Raw genomic sequence first — 20,694 nt, forward strand, 5'->3', positions numbered from 1 at the left:
ATTAGGTTAACATGATGTAAAAACAGTGGAATAAATGCTCCTTTTTTGTATCATGTACTGAGGGGTGATGTAGTTAAAAAATATATTAAGAGATTTCTGACATTTTTACTCAATACCTATGCAATCAACAAATTTCTACCTTTTTTAGCTTAATGAATGCCTGAAAATGTGGAAAAGTTCAAGACACTTTCACAAGGCCTTGTATGATAATCTCTGCGTTTGCTAACTGAAACCGTAGGACTACACCGTGAAAAGTGTGGTGTTTTTTTTGCAAGGATTCTATCATCCAATCAGCACCTTGTTACTGTGAGTAAAGCTGAGACTTGGTCTGTGACGTAAAAGTACAGAGGAAACCTGCAACACTCTCAGAAAGGCGCACTGTAATAGAACTTAGTATGATACAGATATCCTGTCATAATTTCGCCCATCCCTACTGGATATATATATTCCTGACCTTCTAATCTATACTGCAGCACATACATATATATATTTAGACAAAGAGAGAGAGCAGTATAGATGTTACACACACAGAGGCGAGGAATTTAAAACCCATTCTGACATTGCTTTTGTGTCCTGCACGCCCCCACAGCAAGCGAGTGAGAGCAAGCGAGAGAGAGAGAAAGAGAGAGAGAGAGAGAGAGAGAGGAAGATGGGTTATAGCCCAAGAGATGTCACTTCCGTGACGCCCACTCTGTTTCACACGCTCACACACCTACAGCCAGTCGCCATGACAACTCCACACGGAACAGACCGAAAACCACCGAAGAGAGAGAGAGAGGGATTAGGTGAGAGAGGGATACTGGGCTATGGAAGGAGAGCGAGAAGAGAAGAGAGGGGAGGCAGAGAAAGAGAAGAAGAGGAAAATGGATATTTGAATGGGAGAGGAGTGATGGAAGGAGAAGGAGGGATGAGAAGAAAACTATTTTCAAAAATGGAACCAACACTTTGTTCCCATAGCAACCAACGTGGATGTGCAAGAGTGAATAGTCTTCCTGCACTCACTCACTCACACACTCACTAACTTGCTCACTAACTCGCTCATTCGCTCACTCACTCCTCCTCTCTCGATATCTCCCTCACTCGCTCTCATTCTCTCTGAATCTAAAGCGCATGTAGGTGTAAAGTGGAGGGGGGGTGGGGAAGGAGGGAGGGAGGGAGGGAGGGAGGGAGGGGGGTGTAGAGATATGGGTCATAACCAACGAAAGAACACTGAGTGCATATTCTCATTTACAAGCATACGCGAGGTGAGGGCCACGGGATGATGGCGTGATGGGATGAATCCTATAATGTTCCACCAGCACTTGAAAGATTGTTAAGTTTACTTCCTGTGTTGTCAGTTTTGTCAATGAATTTTGAACACACACATTTTTTTCTTTACTCGCAGAGTGCTGTGGAGTATCAAACGGTGCACAAGCGCACGCTAAAAAAATTCAAAACGCCAATCATGTTCTCTACTACAAGTGAGACTTCAGCGTTTGTGCACAACTTCTGTCCACTTCCTGATGAAGATCTGCCAAGAGTACGGAGCTCTGCAGCTACAGCTGGTGCCTAAAGCCGTTCGTGACGAATCAACTTCCAAATGTCTGCGTGCTTCTTCCAACACGTATAGCTCTGCATTCAGACACATAGAGGTCTAGTCATGCTTGCCTCAAAATAACTGCCTAGAGGGTGTTACCAGTATGGCATCCAAGTGGGAAGACTTCTCTAAATATATTTTGGGAGCTCTCAGTTCTGAGCTGCTGTGCCTAGCGCCTCTGGAAAGCTTCCAATCCCAAGACTATAGTCATATCTTCTGTAAGCCAGGAGTATATGAGCATCAGTGTTTGTACAGCACCAGATACGTTCATTTCACACATGATGCCTATGGGATCTAGCGAGCTGAAAGAATATATCAAGTTAAGCCTTGTGTGAGCTTCCTTGTATGTCTGTAATTAGTAACTGGACTTAGCACTTAGGAGGACTTCTGAGATTTGGGTTCAAATGAGTGGTGTAATTTGCTGCGAGTATATAATTTGGGTGCGTTCTCATTGGGAAAGCAGAGCAGGAAGATTCCTCTCGCCCCTGCTGCTATGCAGCATATCATGCAACTGTTCCTCTGCATGACGCAGATCCTTCCTCTTCCTCAGGATTTTTTTTTCCAGATCCTGCTTTGCCACAATCTTAGCCATGTTCTGTGACGTTCACAGGTATCGATATCGTTAGATTTTTATTTTGTCATAACAATACGCTAATCAGTAGATGTGTCTTAAAAGGTATATTGCACAGAATATGTGATAAGCAGTAACACACAAGCAGGAGTGCTGCCATACTGAAGATCATGCTGGAGGCACAAGTGCTGCAGGTAATAAAAAATAAAAGCAATATTTAAAAAACAAACCCTAGAGAACGATCCTTCCACGCCAAGCTTGATGGCAATACTGGTGTTACCTGAGTCTTGGGCTGGTTTCGGTTTACAGCAAATATAACACTTTGCTTTTAGAGTAAATGCCTCAATATCTTTTCTAACCTCTCATATTTTGTTGCATGCCTTCTAGCAACCTCCAGGCATGACTTTCTTTTTAGCCTTTCTCAGAGGTGACTTCGTCCCCTAGATGCCAGTACTGTGAAGATCCGATGATATCGTTGCGGTCTGTACGATTTCTCTTATTTCAGCCAGCGAGCTCTGCGATTCCTTCGGTCTTGCTGCGAGACTCTTGGGCACTTCTCTCATAATTACCCTTTTTCCTGTGTGCTCACTTTAGAAGACGGTCTAATCTGTAGTGTCTGGGTTGTGGCATATATTTTACAGTTTGTTATAATGGATTCCGCAGTACTCCTAGAAAGGTTTAATGCTTTGCTAAACGTTTTATAACCTTCTCCATCTTCTCCCCCTTTAAACCAGCATTGTGAAGCTTCAAAGACATTTTCTTGGACTAAACCGATTGGTTTTAGCTCTGAGATCACTCAGAGTCTGAGATATTTATTATCCACTGATGAAATTGAACACAGGAATGGATTTGGAATGAACTCAGGTAAACACTGTTTGATGTACTTAGTCTAAGTTTTCCAGAGATTTAAATACAAGACACAATTTGTTCTGTTTAAAGAAAGAGGTGGGTATTATTTTTCAGTGCTTCACCTGAGCATGACCTGGAAATGTTTCTTGTCTCAGCACTTACACAATCATTAACCGTGAGTAAGACTTTATATGCTCGGTTCTTGACCTGTGCTACACCACACACAGGAAATGTAAAGAACAAATAAATTCTCTAGAATTTCACCAAAGGTTGCCCTCTGGTGGCGTGGTGGAAAATTATCCATTCCAGATGTGACACTTTGCGTACATGATCCAGCAAACAATAAACCTCAGCACCTTTTGGTGGCTCCGCCCCTTTCCACTTTATACATCTGCTGTCATTTTCACTGAGTTTTATACATCCTCTACGTTTTAACAATGCACCAAATTTCACTCAGTTTCCCAGTACAAATAAAATGATGCAGCATTTCAGACACAGCACGTGTATAAAGTACATTTACAGCATTTAGCAGACATCCTTATCAGGTGCGACTTACATTTGATCTCATTTTTATACTACTGAGCAATTGAGGGTTAAGGGCCTTGCTCAGGGGCCCAGCAGCGGCAGCTTGGAGGATGTAGGAATCAAACTCACAACCTTCCGAATTGGTAGCCCAACACCTTAACCACTAGGCTACCACATCCCATGTAGTGTAATGTAGTGTGTTTTATTCATAAAGTCACGTCCACCTCAGATACTGTGAATACTGTGCGGATTTCATGGAAAGGACAAAATAATGAGACTTGATGTGTACGTTCAGTTGCCTCTTGCATCCAATTGATTCACTGTTTCAAAACCTATGTTACATGCTAGCATTGTCCATAAGGTACAGCAGGGAGTAGGTTGTCCAGATACAAGCAAGTTCTGTGGAAACATTGTGGTGAAATATGAGCAAATGAGGTAAAAAATACTGAGGTAACATTCTGATTGGTAATAAGACATGTCTTCACCTGTAAAAAGAATTTTTTTAAATATAATCTTATGTAGATTATATAAGATTATTGTTTAGCATGGATTTATTTGCGATTGTGTATTTTTGTCTATGATTATTATTTGTGCTTTTTTTTATTATTCATTCATTCATTCAGTCATTTTCTATCGCTTATCCGAACTACCTGGGGTCACGGGGAGCCTGTGCCTATCTCAGGCGTCATCCGGCATCAAGGCAGGACATCGTGGACGGAGTGCCAACCCATCGCAGGGCACACACACACTTTCTTTCACTCACACAATCACACACTACGGACAATTTTCAAAAGATGCCAATCAACCTACCATGCATGTCTTTGGAAGCCGGAGGAAACTGGAGTACCCGGAGGAAACCCCGGAGGCACGGGGAAAACATGCAAACTCCACACACAAGGTGGGAATCGAACCCCCAACCCTGGAAGTGTGAGGCGAACGTGCTAACCACTAAGCCACCGTGCCCACCTCTTTTTTTATTTTTATTAATAATTGTTGTACATTCATAAAATTACCCTCCTGTTATTCTTAAATACTGAATCAGAAATAAACAAAAGGGGCAGTCGCAGTGATAATAATATTAATATTTAAATAATGATCACAATTATTTGTATATAAAAATTCATTTTCAACCAATTTTTATAACTATGATGCAACATTTGCCACCGTATTATTAAATAACCAAATATGGACAGTTACAAAAGCAAAAAAAAAAAAGAAGTAAACATGCGGCATCTCGGATGCAAGTGTTCGGTTTATGCGTGATGTCATAAAGCTTTAACTGGTTTCCTCTGGTGCTCAAGCTCAAAATCAGTAAGGGGGTGGTGTCCTTTAAATTCAGTCTTTGGAGAGTCACTTCACTACACACACTTCAGTGTTTTCCCCACACTGAGCTCAACAACTAATTATCAAGTCAGATGTGAGTAACAGACCCTTCACACTGTTGTACATGGGGTTGACGTCACGTAGCCCAGTCTCTCAAAAAGCACAGTGAAAAAATAAAATCCTTTGGTTTAATGGCTCTTTAAAGGTCTTTTGACTGTAGTATGTTGATCACACTCACCTAGCTCACCTAGTTAAAAATGTTTAGCTTAAAGCAGGAGTGTGTATGAAGTAAATAAATCAAGAACATACAGGTCAAAAGTTTTAGTTAATGTTCACAGCAAACATGAGAATTGGTAACATTCTGATCCTGGTAGCTTTAACCTTTGAGCATGATTTGGTTATTAATGCCATAAGGGCTGGTGTGATCATTTTAAACACTGTACATCTTGGATTTTGGAGTTTCTACCAAATGGTGCAAAAAAACTAAATTTATCTAATGAGCATCATTTATGTGAATGCTGCCAGCACTGCTTTACTGGTCCCATCATCTCTCAGGTTAAGTGGTATCTATACATAAGACTTTTTCTGTTCTGGCACAGAGGTGGCGGAATGAACTTCCCCTTGATGTCCAAAGAGTTGAATCACTGGCTATCTTCAAATGAAGGGTGAAGACCTACTTCTTCCTGAAACATTTAAACTAGCACGTATTTTTCCTGTTGTTTTATGTGTATATTTATTTAAAAACAGATCCCAGAACTGAGTATTAGATTGATGGTATCCTAAGTCTGTAACCTAGTGAACCAGTGTTAATGTATTCATTGATACTGTAGGCTTAAAAGCACTTTTGTACGGCAGTCTGGATAAGGACGGCTGCCAAAAGCCATATCTCATCAACACCTTGTTGTTCAGAGATGTGAGAGGAGAATGGCCAGACTGGTTTGAGCTGACAGAAAGACTAGAGTACAGTAACTCAGATATCCATTCTATACAACTGCCGTGACTGGAAAAGCATCTCAGAACCATCACTTCAAATGTTGAGGCAGCTGTAGTGCATCAGTAGCCGAACACATCACACCGTGTTCCAGTCATGTTAGCCAAGAAGAGGGATGTGAGGCTACAGAGTACAGACTTAATGAATTTGGACAGCTAATGATTGGAATTGCAAAAACATGGTCTGATTAATCTCAATTTCTGAGGTTCAGAATTTGGCATCAACAAAATGGTTCCATGGATCCAACCAACTGTGTGCCAACAGCTCTGGCTGGTGGTGATGTAATGGTGTTGGGAATATTACCTGGCACCCCTTCATATCAATGAGAATGGTTTGAGTGCTGCAGCATTTAGTGAGTATTTATACATCGCTTTATGGGCTACTTATAATGGCTACTTCCAACAGACATGCATCATCTCAAATCGGGTCTTAAATCATGACAATGACTTCAGGCCTTCTCAGTCACTAGATCTGATTCTAACAGGCAACATTGGGATGTGGTACAACAATCATGTCAACATCTTGAGGAATCAGAGGTATTGAGGCTTCTGTGAGGGCAAAGGTGAGGTTTCATACAGTATTAGTGTAGTGTTACCTTTATAAAATAGGCTGGTTGGTATATATTTGTACTGTTAGATTTGAGACAAAAATAAAATCAACAATAGAGATAATAAAATGCTAATTAAAAGCATACTGCAAACAACATAATACAAAACTTATATCAGGACATCCTTAAAAATATTCTTGTTTGCCGTTACCCGACCGACCCGGTTATTTATTTATTTATTTTTTTTAAGTCCGACCGACTTGCCGGTTGTAAATTTGTGTTAAGACCGACCTTTTTTTTTTACTCTTCAAACAACTAATACAAAAGCAATTAAATAATATTAATTATATTTTAGTAAGTACTGTAAATATATAAATTGCCTAGGCCTACATACAAACGAAGGCTACGTTCTTTATTTTAAATTAAAACCCGTGATGTCATCTATGTTTACACTATTGGTTACCGGATGTCACACTATGGCCTGTGCGTTCGCTTCGTCTCATTCGCTGTCAGAGACAACGGTTCGCGCTTGGTAATGATGGCTGTGGCTGCAGTAAACAAAATGTTCGCGGTCACCGTTCAAAGTCATACGGGTTCGGGCGCCATAATACATTCATTAAAACAGCGTTAACTTTGCACGAAGTTCTGGAAAAACTGTGTCAAGCATCAAAATAAGGTTTGCAATGATGCGCCCGAAGGCACGGGTTGAACACCCAGTCAGTGACGTCACAATATGCTAATTAGTTTAATGTCATACCTACGTAATCACCATCACTGTTTTTTTACATTGAAACTTGAAAAAAAAATATAGACCTACCTACCGACCCTTTTTTTTTTCATGAACTCATATAACTCCATCTACCACTGCAGCATTCCTAAGCAAGGCCCTTAACATTCGGTTGCTCGGCTGTAAAAAGGAGATAAATGTACGTAATGTGGTGTACACTTTCATGAAATAGCACAGGTCAGTTTGGAAATTTCATGGATATATAGACTTGATTTATGGCCAGTTTTTTTCTATGTATGTCAGTAATAGTGGTCATATTTGCTTAACGCTTCATTTTTCTACCAACAGCCAGCTCTTGCGTATCATACAACAGGGTGAGGACTAACACATGCTTCCTGAGATGTGTGAAGCCAGCCAATCACATCTTTTCAAACTGCTGTGTTACACTTGGATGAAAGTGCTATCTGCGCTCTTCCAAATAGCTGCATCACTCAGAATTTTCTAACATGAATTATTAATAATTTTTAAAAAATAATCCAGCAGTGAAGGCTGTCACATCAATCCCATTATAAGCCCTGAGGAATGGACTGGACTTTCAGTGGCTTGAGTAAGACTAACTAACTAACACAAGCTTTTTGTGTTTATATTACATTAATGCATCATTTTCAAACTTTATCAAAGTCCTACAATTAAGATTTCTTTAAGGAATTGTAGAAACCACATAAGCATCAGAGTGCTAAGATGTGTGTGTGTGTGTGTGTGTGTGTGTGTGTGTGTGTGTGTGTGTGTGTGTGTGTGTGTGTGTGTGTGTGTGTGTGTGTGTGTGTGTGTGTGATTCAGCTAATACATCAAATGTATGTTAGTCTATTTTGTTTGTTAGCCGGAGTTAGTAAGAGTTCACGTTTCTCTAGGACCATTCAAAGACTCAAAGGCTAACAGAATAACACACGGAATAAAATAGTCTTCAAGCAGACTCCTGTGTAAGGAGTCTCCAGTGTCAGTGCCTTGTAATATTCAGATGTTTTCTACCAGAGGAAAGTGTGAGCTCTTACTAGAGAAACACAACGTATTAGAACATGCACATTATTATAAATATGTGATTTGAATTACAGCAGAAACCTCTGGGACTGTGGAAGCTTAGTGGTTAAGGTGTGTGACTACAGCTCAGGAGGTCGTGAGTTCAAATCCCAGGTCCACCGATGCTGGGCCCCTGAGTAGCACTCAACTGCATGGTTGTATAAAATGAGATAAAATGTATATACTGTAAGTCACTCGGGTTAAGGATGTCTGCCGAATGCCATAAATGTAAAAAGTATATGTACATGACAGAGAACTATATGAGGAAATGACTGTTTGAAGCTGCTGCAACAAAAGTGCTAACTTGTCTCTTGGACATTTCACAATATTACATAAAAAGAAGAATAAAACACAGCAGGACGTACTGCGAATGCGAAAGGACCGCACTGTTGTTGATTACTCTCCAACATACACCTGCACACTCCTAAGTGTTTTATATGACTAATTGAAACTATTCCTAACCCCCAGGTCTCTCTGGTGTCTCTTCATTAGATTTCATAAGATTTCATGAGATGTGACTAAACAATGTTATCTAAGCATTTACAGTATATACTGTTTAAATACAAAATCCAGTAATCGAATAAGAAAAGCATGCCTTATTACCTAATATCTGAACACCCCTTCTCCCTTTGCTCTGGGGTGATCGTTTGCTGTTTTTTTTTTTTTTTTCTGCTTGTGTAATTTTAGCATGTTCATTTTTTTCTCTCTCCATATTTAGCCCAGGTTATTTCTGAGCACTCAGTCTTAGGTTAGAAGCATGTCAGATTTCATACAGGATTGCAGACTACATCTTGCTGGGTTGGTTGCTTTGCTAGGTAACTAATTGCATGTCGACGGCTTAGAGTGACTCTGAGCAGGATCTTGTCTGCTCAAGGTTGTGTATGTGTGTGTGTGTGTGTGTGTGTGTGTGTGTGTGTGTGTGTGTGTGTGTGTGTGTGTGTGTGTGTGTGTGTGTGTGTGTATACAGTGCTGTAATGTGCTAATTTGTTTCTGTGTGTGTTGCAGTAGGAAGCAAAAACACGTCTGAGTCAGCAACAAAAAACTTCCTGAGCGCTGGTTCTCATCAGTGTCAGCGATGTCGTGCAGCTTTCTTTTTTATCGCCTCTTCACCCAGCCATCACTGTGTATTCTGGGCAGATCGTCATTTTTTTAATACTCCCAGGTTACAATATAAACACAGCCTCAAAGCCATAACAGCGGTACATAACATCCATTTAACACACCATTCCTAAAGACAACATCTATAACTTATTCACAAATATATAAATTATTATTTGTACTGAAAGTGCAGGATGTTCACTTTATCCCCTAAAAAAAGATTGACTCCCAGGCTGGTTAGGTAAGAAAGCATCTATTCATAAGAGAGTCTCAAAAAAGAAAAGTGACGTAAGCTTTTGGAACCAATCCAAACCAGTTTCATTATAAAGGTCGTGTAGACAAAGGGAATGCGATATGGTGCATATTCTTTGACATTCCAATGCCAGGAGAAATGAAAAAAATTCCACACTGTTTAAATTATTTGGATTAAAAATGTATTGTTAATCCAAAGACTGATTCCTGGCTTCCAGTAAATGGGTCGCTGGGTAGAGCAAAATAAATAAATAAATAAATAAACAAACAAATAAATAAATAAATTGGGGGGGGGGGGCGTAGTGGCTTAGTGGTTAGCACGTTTGCCTCACACCTCCAGGGTTGGGGGTTCGATTCCTTGTGTGTGTGGAGTTTGCATGTTCTCCCCGTGCCTCGGGGGTTTCCTCCGGGTACTCCGGTTTCCTCCCCCGGTCCAAAAGTGTGTGAGTGTGTGAGTGAATGAGAGTGTGTGTGTGTGCCCTGAGATGGATTGGCACTCCGTTCAGAGTGTATACTGCCTCGATGCCCGATGACGCCTGAGATAGGCACAGGCTGCCCGTGACCCGAGAAGTTCTGATAAAGCGGTAGAAAATGAATGAATGAATGAATTATTTAATTAATTAATTAATTAATTAATGGAGGTGCTGGTATTCATTATTTTCAAATATACTGTAGCTTGGAATTTAACAACAGGCAATTCCATGGAAAGGTCAACCTTGCCAAGGAAAAGTTGTAAGCACAGGGGGAAAAAATTACTTTTAAATTGCTCACTTAGGTCTATCTTTAACTGCTCTAATTTAATTTTTACAGAAACTGTAATCATTTATCCATGTAATATGAGAACTTTCTACTGTATGTACAGTATCTATCTATCTATCTATCTATCTATCTATCTATCTATCTATCTATCTATCTATCTATCTATCTATCTATCTGTCTATGCACAGTATATGTCTATCTATTTTTCATTTTGTTGACACTGGACAACAATGTCAATTTAAATAATCCTTTCTACAATGCTTTGTAGTCGAGTGGAATTGTGCAATCAAGAGCTCTATCTATCTATCTATCTATCTATCTATCTATCTATCTATCTATCTATCTATCTATCTATCTATCTATCTATCTATCTATCTATCTATCTATCTATCTATCTATCTATCTATCTATCTATCTATCTATCTAATATTACACTGCAACATCATAAGACAAACACACAGACTCTTATGAAGTACTGAGGCTGAGGCTGATTTCTTTCCATCTCACAATATATTTCATTCCATCTCCCTTTTGTCATCAGCAGTGACTGACACTGATACAGTCACCGGTGTAATGAAAATGAACGAGGTGGATTATTTGCTTGATTATATTTTATTGCCGTTAAAGAATCACACATTGTCCAATGAAAGTAAAATATGCACTAGACGACAGAAGTGGTTTTTTTTAATGAATTAAAACGTTTTTTTGTTTTTTTTGTAAGCATTTTTAGTATATGGACAAAATACACAGCAAGAATCGAATATAGCATTAAGGAGATCTTAAACTCTTTAAATATAAAGTAAAAATCACAAATTTGTAGCTGCCTAAATGTTTTTAATTGTGTGTTAAATTTTTCCTTGCAACTTTTCAGCTCATTATATGATGCTCAAAACCAATAGTTTTGTTGTCAAGCTATGACAGATATTAGACTTAAGCCTTCTGTTTAATTTATTTATTTATTTATTTTATTATTATTATTATTATCTTACAAGCAGGTTGTGATTGTGTCAAGCAGTTATTAGTAACACATTCCATCTTGTGTTGTTTGCACAAGTTGTTTGGCCTGAAAGATAAACGAGTTACGCATAGATATCAAACTCAAAGCAACAGGATATTGAGCCTCACTTATCAAGCTGAATATAAACAGATTTAGGTGTAAATTCTTAGTATTCATTAATACACAAGTATCTGGAACATACTGTCAAGTTTAAACTGTTTATTTTCTTAGTACTTTTATGTCTTTTAGCAGATGTCCTCACGCTAATTAATTTGGTCAGGGAATGTTTTATATTATTGTCATTAATTAAAGAATACACAAAATAAAGAAAGCATGCCTATGAATGAAGACAAATAAAAGTAATTTGATGTTGTTTAAATGGAGTTTCTACACATAAGCCGAGAGTTATTATTGTTAATATTTTGTTTAATTTGGAGCTAAAACGTGTCCATTTCTTCTGTTTTTCTGGCTCTTCTCTGATCAATCATTTTGTGCTCACAGCTGTTGAACTTTTATGCAGTTTTCTGCGTCACTACATGCAAATGAGATGTAGCGTGCATGCACTTGGCAATTTATGGCTGATCAGCATTCATTAACATATATATATATTTATATATATGTGTGTGTGTATGTACACAAGCACAGAGAAATCAGTGTGTCCTTATCTTTTTAAATCCAGAGGAATTTTTTAGTTTGGCTTTCGGGTTTGTTTGTTTTTTTGTTTTTTTGTTTTTTCAGTTTTAGTTTTTTTGCAAACACTTACACAACTTTTTTTTAAAGGTTTAATAAATGAAGCTCGCTGTTTATCATAATCATGAATCCTTATTTCTTTTTTTCTTTCAGACTTTTACAATTTCATTTGTGGTGATCTTTAACACTGACCTTATCCTGTAGCCGATTCAATAAGCAGCACAGTTGAACTAAGAGAATTTGAACACTTGAGCATCACTGATGCTAAGCTTTCTACAGGTGATGAAACACTCTGCAAATTAATATGGGTCTATGCACATGCTGTGGGCAACATCAAGAACACTTCACTGCACAACAACACCTTCATCTGATCTCATGACGCTGACACATCTGCAAATCAGACATGGGCTCATTTAAAATTCGTTCAGCTCATTTTATATATTGGCCAGATCTATTGCCTAGGAAATTATTTCAACCCTGATTTCTCAGACAGCGAAGTTCACCCCTCCAGAAGATCAGTGACTGGTTGCTGTGCCCGCTGCTCAAAACCCACTCATGTACTGTGAATGTTTCAAAAAGACAATTTTCTCAGGCTGCCAGCCATCACTGGGGTGCCAATATTTTAAAGCATTTAATTTCTTTCAGAGCTTCTCAGAACTATCTAGTGGCAATCTGATGATTCACTCTGATAAATCTTTTATGTTTTTTTCATGGTTGTCCAAATAGTTTAAAGGTGAAAACTCATATGGTCTATGACTCTAGTCTGTGAGCACTCGTGTAGTGTATAACCCTCGCCTGTGAGCACCTGTATACTGTATAACCCTCGTCTGTGAGCACTCGTGTAGTGTATAACCCTCGTCTGTGAGCACTCATGTAGTGTATAACCCTCGTCTTTGAGCACTCGTGTAGTGTATAACCCTTGCCTGTGAGCACTCGTGTAGTGTATAACCCTCGCCTGTGAGCACCTGTATACTGTATAACCCTCATCTGTGAGCACTCGTGTAGTGTATAACCCTCCTCTGTGAGCACCCGTGTAGTGTATAACCCTCGCCTGTGAGCACTCGTGTAGTGTATAACCCTTGCCTGTGAGCACTCGTGTAGTGTATAACCCTCGCCTGTGAGCACCTGTATACTGTATAACCCTCATCTGTGAGCACTCGTGTAGTGTATAACCCTCGCCTATGAGCACTCGTGTAGTGTATAACCCTCGTCTGTGAGCACTCATGTAGTGTATAACCCTTGCCTGTGAGCACTCGTGTATTGTATAACCCTCGTCTGTGAGCACACGTGTAGTGTATAACCCTTGCCTGTGAGCACTTGTGTAGTGTATAACCCTCATCTGTGAGCACACGTGTGGTGTATAACCCTTGCCTGTGAGCACTCGTGTATAACCCTCGCCTGTGAGCACTCGTGTAGTGTATAACCCTCCTCTGTGAGCACCCGTGTAGTGTATAACCCTCGCCTGTGAGCACTCGTGTAGTGTATAACCCTCCTCTGTGAGCATATGTGTAGTGTATAACCCTCGTCTATGAGCACCTGTATACTGTATAACCCTCGTCTGTGAGCAGTCGTGTAGTGTATAACCCTCGTCTGTAAGCACTCGTGTAGTGTATAACCCTCCTCTGTGAGCATATGTGTAGTGTAAATCCCTCGTCTGTGAGCACCCATGTATTGTATAACCATTGTCTATGAGCAAAAGTGTAGTGTATAACCCTCGTCTGTGAGCACCCATGTAGTGTATAACCCTTGTCTATGAGCACAAGTGTAGTGTATAACCCTCATCTGTGAGAACACATGTAGTGTATAACCCTCATCTGTGAGCACTCGTGTAGTGTATAGCCCTCCTCTGTCTGCACCCATGTAGTGTACAACCCTCGCCTGTGAGCACTCGTGTAGTGTATAACCCTCTTCTGTGAGCACCCATGTAGTGTATAACCCTCATCTTTGATCACTCTCGCCTGTGAGAACTCATGTAGTGTATAACCCTCGTCTGTGAGCACCCGTGTAGTGTATAACCCTCGTCTGTGATCACTCTCGCCTGTGAGCACTCATGTAGTGTATAGCCCTCGTCTGTGAGCACTCATGTAATGTATAACCCACGTCGGTGTGCACCTGTGTAGTGAATAACCCTCATGAGTGTGCACCAGTGTAGTGAATAACCCTCATCAGTGTGCACCCGTGTAGTGTATAATCCTCGTCTGTGAGAAGTCGTGTATATCCCTCGTCCGTGAGCAGCCGTGTAGTGTATAAACCTCGTCTGTGAGCACCAGTGTACCGTACAGTATAAACCTCATCCGTGAGAACCAGTGTACAGTATAAACCTCGTCCGTGAACACCAGTGTACTGTCTAAACCTCGTCCGTGAGCACCAGTGTACTGTATAAACCTCGTCTGTGAGCACCAGTGTAGTGTATAAACCTCATCTGTGTGCACCCGTGTAGTGTATAAACCTCGTCCGTGAGCACCAGTGTACTGTATAACCCTCGTCTGTGAGCACAGTTGTAGTGTATAACCCTCATCTGTGAGTACAGTTGTAGTGTATAACCCACGTCTGTGATCACCAGTGTAGTGTATAACCCTCATCTGTGAGCACAGTTGTAGTGTATAACCCACGTCTGTGATCACAGTTGTAGTGTATAACCCACGTCTGTGAGCACCAGTGTACTGTATATACCTCGTCTGCGAGAACTGAATATATCCGCTTTTGCTTCATAGTGGTTCAGTACAATTTCAGTGATACAATTTTCTGAAAATTTGCACTATAAGCTAAATGCTAGACTGAGCAAAACACACGTATATTGTACTGCTTTGGGTGTTGGGTGAAATCAAAAAATTTCAAATTACACCACAACATATGTTGCTCAGTAAACTGTGTCTTATCTGTATTCTTATTTCCAGATTAGACTAAAAATGGATTGCATGTTCATAACAAATAAATAAATAAATAAATACAATGTGATTTTGTGTATAAGACAATGATGTAGTGAGTGAGTATGCACCATATTTCCACTTTAGGGTTTTTTTTATGCGTGCACTTCTCATTAGTGCTGTTGATGTTTAAAACCATCAAGCACCAATTTATGGCAACAAAGAAGCTAAAGATCCTGTGGGTGTCAGTTTGAGCCTGCTGCCTTCTGACTCTTTCTTCTTAGGTCAAAAAGAAATCTTTTCAATGCCAAATTTCTCACAAATTGTGTGTCAATTATTACACTTCCCTTTACAATACCCGCTTTTTATTTAATAAAAAAATGCCTGTATTTATTTATATATTTTCTTCTTTCAGCTAACAGGCTTTAATAATCTGTAAAATGTAACTTTATACATCTCATCTAACAAATTATATATATATATGTGTGTGTGTGTGTGTGTGTGTGTGTGTGTGTGTGTGTGTGTGTGTGTGTGTGTGTGTGTGTGTGTGTTTTTCTCTCACATTAATTATCATTAATTAACATTAATAATCAACAAAACATTTTATAAAACTTTATATATTTATGCTTTTCTCTCTTTTTTCTTTCTCTTGCTTTTCTATTCTTGCATTTTTATCTTCCACTTTTAGGTGTAGCTTTAATACTCCTTAAAATGCTTTAAATTCATACATTGATAAGGAAGTGGTTATTGACCTCGGCAGGTAGAAGGCGATGGTTTCACGTTTATTTTTAAGAATGATTTTTAAGAATGCTTAATTACTTAAAAATTCTTCAGCTGAATGTTTTTCTTTCATCTCCTGAACAGAATAATAGTATCACTTGATAATGCTTGCAAGAAGGATTTGACATCTAGCAAGATAACACACGAATGCAAAAGATCCTAAAAATGGTACTTTCCGGGTCCCGTACAGCTTCATTTTGGTCATGCATTGGTAAGATCATTGACCTATTCACGCTGCTCTATATCCAAAAATATGTTTTTATTCTAACAAACCTACAACCATCATGGACTGCAAGCCCACAGTGAGTCTCTCTCGTAGACGGATAGGGCACTGACGTTGTTCTATAATTTTCAGTGTTGTGTAACTCTTTAATCCGTTTCCTGTATAAATAGCAACACTAACATTATTTTCAGGATAGGATAACAGCCAAAGAGTTCGATACTGTATCTAAGACTATTAAAAGTTAATGAACTCATGCAAACGATGTGCTACCAGAGGGATGAAATATGAGAGCACATTAGATCAGCGTTCTGGAAGGATTGTTCTTGGCAGCGCACTGACTGTGAAAAATAAATTACATTTCTTTTATGTGCCCTAAGGTCATTAAAATAATGGCAAAAGATGCAGACACTTTACACACATATTACCCAATACTGTTACCTGGACATACAGCATGCAAAACTCACACTGACTAAGGTTCCCATTTAAAACCTCATGTCACCAGGAGCACTCACCACTGACTATTATTTGTCTCTCTGTAACAAACCACCATTGTGACCGCTCCTTTAGTCATGTAAATAATGACCACAGCATGTCAGGATATTTATATTTATATCAGGGGTTCTTAACACCAAGACCTTTACAGATTAATCTCTTCCCTACTGCTCACACACCTGCTCTGACTGATCACTTAATGATTAAGTCATGAGTTGGACCAGGTGTGTTGAGAGTAAGGAAAGTTTCATTCTGTGAAGACTGGAGTTAAGAATACTTCCTGTATAGGATATACATCATATCGATATATATTCGATGCAATACTAATCACCTTCAAATGATCAGCACCATCCTATAGTCCATATGTAAGGAAACACATAGAAAGTTATCGGTTAAAGAAATGCTTTAATACTGTTCACTAATAGTAGAAAGAAAGTTTTAAGACTTTTGCTAGGGATGAGAAGTATTTTTAGTAATGTATAGCATATGACGTGAATTTAACCTGTATTTTTTCTGTCTTATTAAAATCAAGGACAAGAAAAAAGGTAAGGATTGCTGAAAAAACAGTTTATTTGATCATACAGCTGAAATAACATTGAAGCAAAATTAACTGAGAGGTTTTTATGAGTGATTTTTTATTCTAATATTAAAAAATGTTTATCATACATAATGCAAATCAATATATATATACTGTAGCAACAAAACTAGTAACAGTGTCATCTCTATCAAATAGCACAAACAATGGTTCTTGTACTGTATATACAGTGTAACAAGGGTTAGTTAAATCTAACACTCGGACTATACGGTTTGCTGTTTGAGGAAGAAAACTGCCTAGCTTGTTGCTAACAAAACATTAATTTCATTTGTAAGTGTGCCAAGGTAAGAAACTACTTTATTTCTACTGTTGGAATACTGCTACGTTATAAATACTGTGTTATATTATATATACTGTGAATTTATGGGACTTCAAATGAAAGTAAAAATTGCCTCTTTAACTGTAAACGGATAAACAGTATGATTGGCAAAAAGATTGCCAGAGTTGCTAAATTGCTGTTATTGTATAAGAGAAATAAAACACTGAGAGAATGAAATGTGAAATGAGAAAATAAAGTACGTTAAGGTATTTATACAATACAACGACATTTAGTTGGCAACCCTCAGAATGCAACAAGGTCATTTCAGCATAAAAACAATAAATGAATTTAAGTTAGAAGTACAAAAGTTCTCAGACATTCTAAGAGAAGATGCCAAATCGATGTGGTCTTTGAGGACAAAAACCTCCTCATCAATACACAATTGTCAGACTGTATATTTACAGTATAACCACAACCTCCAGTGTCACCTAAATGTGGACGAGGTCTAAATGCTCTACAGTATATAAGGGACTTTTTCCTCACCACAGTCACCGCAGTCTTGTTCATTAGGGATTAAATAAAAACACATTTAAATATTAATCTAATATTAATCTTGTACTTTTGTATTATATTAATCTTTGTATAATATGAAACTTTTTGTACTACATTTCTTGTTCTGTAAAGCTGAAACAATGTCCATTGTTAAAAGCGCTATATGAATAAAATTGACTTAAAATTGAATTGAATTAAAAATAACGGGGATTAAGAATAAATAGAATACACTGTAAAAAAATATGTAAATTCACATAAATGTTATGATTTGGTTATCTGAATGTATTATTGAGCTGTGTATATTGCACACTGTACATAGTATAAAAATATATTCTACATTTTAAAGTGACAATGAAACTGACTTCAGTGTCAGACTGCATCAATTTACCCCTCTTTGTAGATGATTTTTCCTAGAACAGCCACCCTCAAGTGTTTTACTCCAAAGTTATCATATGAAAACAGAAAATGTACTGTAGGTAATTACCATGCACACAAAATGTCTTCTTTGGAAGGTAGCGAAGGGAATATAACTGCCCTGTTACTGAAGTGAAAAGACATCAGTCTTCTCTCTCCATCAATCATAGTAACGCTAGCAAATCAAAAGTTGCCTTCTGGTCATATGTAAAGACATCCGGACTGCTGAAATTTTCCTTACTGTAAAACAAACCATCTACACTTATCCAGCCGAAACACACTTGAGCTGCCTTGACCTCCTGGACCTTTGGTTCAACATTTGTTCCTGCAGAGAGGGTTACTTGGGGCAGTTATCACTCTCCTCAAGCATAATCAGCATCAGTTGCCCTGTGATGTTGCATGTGGGAAGCATGGTAGTTTTCACCTTCCCAGCCTGCCAGAATATATTCAAAGTATCCATGGCTGGTAAAATTGGGTGAGACGATCCAAAAATAGAAATAATAAAGACTGTGCTTCATGCAGATGTGCAGAGTTCTGACCTGATACCGAGTGTTCCTGATGCCAATACTGTGTGTGCTGAACATGGTGGCATATTTTATCATCAATAACTAGGACATGACTAGAGGTGTGTTGCTTTCTTAACTGGACACTTACTGTACTAACCTGTACATTTTTTTTATGAATGAAACTCAAAAAGTGTCTCAGTACACATCTAATCTAATGTGTCCCATTGATACAACAAGCACTGGTCTATTCGTTTCTGCCGTTATGATCCTTCATTCACAAAAGCTGCATTTTTAATGTCTTTTGGTGGAATGTATTGTTGAGCAGCGCAGCTTTTGCAGTGGAACTTATTTAAAGAGCCAATCTAATTTCATCCTGTAATATCATCTTCCAGAATATTGAACACCTGTGTCTAAACATGCTATAAATAGTCTGGAACTTTCAGTTCTACTTTGTAAACTTATAATCTTTGTGAAGTTTACACTGATCCCTCTCTCTAAGTTTAATAAAAAAAATTTTTGCCTGTCTGTTCTTTTTTTGAATCTGGGTTTGTTTTTTCTTGGAGATGAGACAACGGTGTGTGTGGGATGGGGGGGTGGCACGGTGGCTTAGTGGTTAGCACGTTTGCCTCACAACTCCAGGGTTAGGGGTTCGATTCCCGCCTCCGCCTTGTGTGTGTGAAGTTTGCATGTTGCATGCCTCGGGGGTTTCCTCCGGGTACTCTGGTTTCCTCCCCGGTCCAAAGACATGCATGGTAGGTTGATTGGCATCTCTGGAAAAATTGCCCATAGTGTGTGAGTGTGTGAGTGAATGAGAGTGTGTGTGTGTGCCCTGTGATGGGTTGGCACTCCATCCAGGGTGTATCCTGCCTTGATGCCCGATGACGCCTGAGATAGGCACAGGCTCCTGGTGACCCGAGAAGTTCGGATAAGCGGTAGAGAATGAATTGAATGAACGATACAAAATGGGTGGGTGGGTCAATGTTTCTGTTGATGCTGAGGTACAGAAGTCTGTTTAATTTTAATTTTAAACAAAGTGTATGTGCCGTGTAATACCTGACCCAAAGAGCAACCATATGCATGGCCTGAGGGGCACCTGAGGACCATATGGACTCATTCATACGTTCACTCAGAGACAGATGTACCAGGATGCTTCCTTCATGTTGTTCTGCTGTATGACATGGACAGGATCCCTGTAGTAGTGTTCTGAACTACACTTTCGTTCAGCACTGTGTGAATTTGGCTGTAAGCCAGAACGTTGACAGAAGTGCTCCTTTTCTGGAGACCTGAAGCCACCCACACTGTCAGGTTCTGTACAGGTACAAGCACTGTAAATGTACCCTCAAAGGTCCAATTATAGGCTTTGATGATGCTTGGTAATGATACGTCTTTACAGTCAGATAACTAAATATATCAATTACTGTACATACCTTTGAGGGTACAATCCCAGTGAATAGTGGACTACTTTTTAGTACTTTTTTCTAAAGGTACAGATAGTAGGGATGAGTGTGGTTGAGGTTTGGAACATTACAGTCCCATGTTTATAGAAAGCGCAAATAAATAGCTGCGTTTGTTCATTTTCAGTATGTACTTGTTATGTATTATGGTCAGGGTCACAAGCCTTAGCAAAAGGTGGTAGAATAAACCTGGATTGTTTGCCAGTCTTACACCAAAATATAGAGACACACACATGGGAGGAAACCTGATAATCCAACCAAACCAACAGGAGCACACAGAGAACATGGAAAACTCCACACAGACCACAGCCTAAGATCAGAATCAAACCCAAGACACTGGGCATTTTTGAGGTGGCAACCTTTAAGTAACTACAATTAACAGAAGCCTTCACTTTCTCACATATACATTACAGCACAGTGAAATACTTTCTTCACATTTCCCGACTTTGGAGGTTGTGGTCAGAGCACAGGGTCAGCCATGATACAGCACCACTGGAACAGTGAGGGTTAAGGGCCTTGCTCAAGGGCCCAATAGCGACAGCTTGGCAGCACTGGGGCTAAAACCTCAAT

General features: G+C 39.1%; 1 protein-coding gene across 5 annotated transcripts in view; it reads right to left on the bottom strand.

Moving 5' to 3' along the window:
- Nucleotides 1-20,694, bottom strand: part of syngap1a (synaptic Ras GTPase activating protein 1a) — a 116,494-nt gene that overhangs the window by 91,178 nt on the left and 4,622 nt on the right. The window lies entirely within an intron of this gene.

The sequence above is a fragment of the Tachysurus fulvidraco genome, chromosome 10 (genome assembly GCF_022655615.1).
Source record: "Tachysurus fulvidraco isolate hzauxx_2018 chromosome 10, HZAU_PFXX_2.0, whole genome shotgun sequence".
NCBI classification, from domain to species: domain Eukaryota; kingdom Metazoa; phylum Chordata; class Actinopteri; order Siluriformes; family Bagridae; genus Tachysurus; species Tachysurus fulvidraco.